We start from the raw sequence: 4,004 nt of genomic DNA on the forward strand, positions 1-4,004 counted from the left end.
GATTGTCAAACGTGTGTGCTTCTCAAAACCTAAGCATAAATATTATAGCAAAACACCCATGCTTCTACTTGACCCAAACAGTTTCACTAAAAACCATGAAGACATAGAACAGAGTAAATTACCTTCGGGAAATCGACTCCACCCGAGTGGATCAGGAGACGAATGGGACGGAAAATCGACTCCAACCCACTTTGATTAGGAAACGGGACCACGATGATGAAGAACAAAGCCTTAGGGTGTCGAAAAAATGAGACTTGTTTCACTGGTGCGGACTCGGCATAAACTGAGGAAGATGCCGATTAGTGGGTTTTCGATGGGGTGGAGTCACATACATTACTTACGCTCGAATCACGGGACTAGAGCAGTGGCGATGGTAGTGGTTTCATTCGGTGGAAGTTGATCCCTAGAAATTTTGAGTGGGCGGCGATTAATTTGCAGTTGGAGAGAAATGGAGAAGCAGAAAGTTGGGGACGACGAAGGAGAAAGCGGGATTTGGGGGGAAATTGAATGAGATAAATTTCTGGGGTTTTGGCGGCGTGTAACTTAAAACACTATTGCAGCAAAATTGTGTGTCGCCAAAAGGTTTTCACCTTTTGCGGCGCTTAAATTTGCCGCAGTTATCATTAAAATTGCCGCATTATAAAAATATATTTTACAGCGAACTTTGACCGCCGTAAATGGTTTTAAAATCACTGCAAAAGGTCAATCTAAAAACGCACTCATTCGAAGTAGCGTCGACCCAAAAATCGCCGTGAATAATTGTTTATTGCGACGATATTATTTGCAGCAGACAAAAAATCGCCGCAATAGACCGTTTTTCTTGTAGTGATTATTATGTCTGTTAATTATTGTTGATTTAGATTACAAGTAATTACATACCATGTCTTATTGAAGTTAGGAATCGATCAATATGTTTGTACCATTTTGAGTGTGCTGTTGGATACGAGTTTCGCATTAAACAGTGGTCATTGATTCGCTTCATTCTACTTGTGTGTCAGTCTATCCAACTGTCGGAAGAATCGCTTTCTTGATTGAGATAATGATAAGTGGTAAGATTATATTGAAAGATCAAAAACATTTCATTCGACCTACAATAAGATAGTATTTTCATAATTATTTTTTTTTTAAATTTCAAAGGTCATGGAGAACAAACAACCAAAAAAAAAATAAAAAAGATAAAATGAAGAGTTACGTTGAAAAAGAAGAGAAAGATATGTCCAAAAAAGCATCAAAATGTAGTTCTTTTCAATTGGAGGATTCAGTTTCATTTGAGAAATGACGTTTTACAATTTATGTTTTGTCATCCTTAATTACATAAATTTTGAACGGTATTCATTTTTAGATGATTGACACATGAAATCATTTTAAACTTCAGTACTTGAGAAGAGCCACTGGGAAATATTATTTCTTTTTAATGCAAGCAAGCAAGGTCAAAGGCTAGCTAGCACTGTGAAGAGCTTGCATTTTCCGCCCTCATTTCTGGATCCTCATAGCATCAACATATGACTTCCCATCGAGTTTCCGTGAGAAAAGACCCTCCAAGTAATCTGCAACTCTTATTCTTTTGAATAATGCCTGTGACTCTGTATTCAAAAGGCTTGGCATGGGACCGAAATCCTTCCATCCTTGGGCTTAAAAATGTGGCTATCGACAGCCTCTCTGTTTCTGAGTTTATAGTCGCACGATGCTTGATGCTACGGCAGATACCATTCGTCACAATCTGCCAAACCATTCATGCATGGGAATTAACCAACAACTGAAAACTAGAATCAAACACTTTTTTTTTTACCGTAAGAAAGATATATATGGTTAACATTCTATGTCGGGAGATTTACATATTGTATATGTCTCTCTTCAAATTTTAGAATGTGTTTGTTAGTACTTTTGAGTATTGGTTAAAGATTTGTGACTGAACCGAAATAAATTGAAGTTAATCTAAAATCTCCGAGATTTACCTCCAAAATATCTCCAATGTTGACGATGAAAGCATTGGGGAGGGGTTTAATTGGGATCCACATTCCATCTTTTCTAATCTGCAGACCTTCAATTTCATTGAGTTGGAGGAGGATTGTTAGGCCTACAGCGTCGGAGTGCGGGTTGATGCCGATGACAAGCTCTGGTTGTGGACATGGAGGATAATAGTTCATCCTCATTGACTGCAGCCCTTCTTCAAATAGGCACCTCATGTCATTAGTTTCTATTCTTAGAGCTTTGGACATATGATCTAGGATTTTCATGGCAAGACTTTTCAGCTCTGTCGAGTAAGCTTCCAAGTTATCTCTGCATACAAACTTGATCTTTTCAACTTTTCCTTCTGCCCAAAGATTTAAAAATATATATTTGATTGAATCACAAGATCATTAATGGCAGCAAAAAATCGAATATTTTATATTAAACAATTTAGATGTTCCCAATGTTTTACTACGTCTAAACAGTCTTAAGAGTAGTGAGAATAGTAATGAATAGTTTGGGAATAGTAATAAAATATTTTGAAAATATTTGATAATAATTATGTTTCCAAACAGATCCTTAACGTTTTCCTCATTGAAAAAAGAGAAATGATATTTACAGTTATAGAGTGCGCAAACGTTATGCACTTCTTTAAAAAAAATGAGTAAATATGAGATCTACATTAAAAAATTAATTTTTTAATGGTGGATTATACTCTTTTTCAAAAGGAGTATGTGATACTTACACAATTCTTAACTGTATCTAGCATTACTCTTTATTTATTTGTTTTAAAAAATCTGCATGCAAGCATGAGCGTATAGAAGAGATCAGATGACCTAAGTGGGAGAGGAAGTTGAGGGAATAAGTGGGGCTTCCTGAGATAGGTGGGAAGGGTTATGAGGAAGAACATGTCACCCCAGTCCAACTTTTGCTGCTCCGAAACAACAAAGCCCTGTCCAAATCCCTCGACCTTTCCTTCTCCTTCACCTTGCCAATACTTCTTTTTCTCTTCCATATCCATATTAAATAGTTCTTGAATGCCAGATTTCACCTTCTCCAACAGGGAACTGCTTAGGGCTGTGCATATGACCCGAAGTTTTGTCGGATCCGACCCGACCCGGGTTTTGTCGGGTTATTCCTTATCGGGTCTCCAACCCGACTAATCAACGGGTTTAATTTTTAGCTTCAACCCATCCGACTTTAAAATCATAGTTAGTTCTCCAACCCTAGCGCTCAAAGTCCCAAGTCCTATTCAGATTTTCACTCGCTCAGATTTTAGATTTGATCTTTAGAAAGGTTTGGTGATTGCCAATGATTTTTCTAAAGCCATTCTATAGCCATCATTCCAGTGCATCCACGTGATCGCCCACCAGGAGCATTGGAATTGAGGACTGTGTCGGCGAACCAGGAGCCCAGAAATCCGGCGTCGTTGTCTAGAGTTTATGCAGCCGTAGTTTTCACGTTGTCTGGAGTCTTCTGGGTGGCTATGTAATTCAGTTAATTACTCCTCGTCAATTTTCCCTGGCCTTCATGAACAAGCAAAACCACTCTCTCTTCTTCCCCTTCCTCCCCATTTTCCATCTCCGCTTGGCCCAGATCCTTTTGGATGGCTTCGGTAACAGAGACGAGACAGCCAAACAGAGAAGAGAGAGAGAGAGTGAGAGTGAGAGTCTGTAACAGCCGCCGAGAACCACCCTAAAAGCAAGAGGAGCAACAGTGGGGAAGGAGAATCTCAAGTGTCAGCTGGAAGAAGAAGAAAACCTAAAAAGAAGAAGCAACATCTCGAATTGGGCTTGGGCCCTCTTACGAGTTGATGAAGGCCAGCAAGGGGAAAGTGGGCAACGGCTTGGGTCATCTGGTCCACGGTGCTTGGTCTGGTCATACGGGTCCAACCCGTTTTTATTTTAATCGGGTCGGATCGGATCGGTTTGGCGCCTAATATAAATAATTTCGGGTCGGGTCGGGCCTAAATCTGGATATTCCAAGTCGGGTTGCTCACCCCATGATTTATCAACTACAAAAACATTCCCACATTAATTTTGCTCATAAATAAA

General features: G+C 39.4%; 1 pseudogene; it reads right to left on the bottom strand.

The window, feature by feature from the left end:
* Positions 1–1,473: 1,473 nt before the first annotated feature.
* On the bottom strand, positions 1,474–3,531 carry LOC121265697 (annotated as a pseudogene).
* Positions 3,532–4,004: the final 473 nt, after the last annotated feature.

This window comes from Juglans microcarpa x Juglans regia, chromosome 5D (assembly GCF_004785595.1).
Source record: "Juglans microcarpa x Juglans regia isolate MS1-56 chromosome 5D, Jm3101_v1.0, whole genome shotgun sequence".
Taxonomy (NCBI): Eukaryota; Viridiplantae; Streptophyta; class Magnoliopsida; order Fagales; family Juglandaceae; genus Juglans; species Juglans microcarpa x Juglans regia.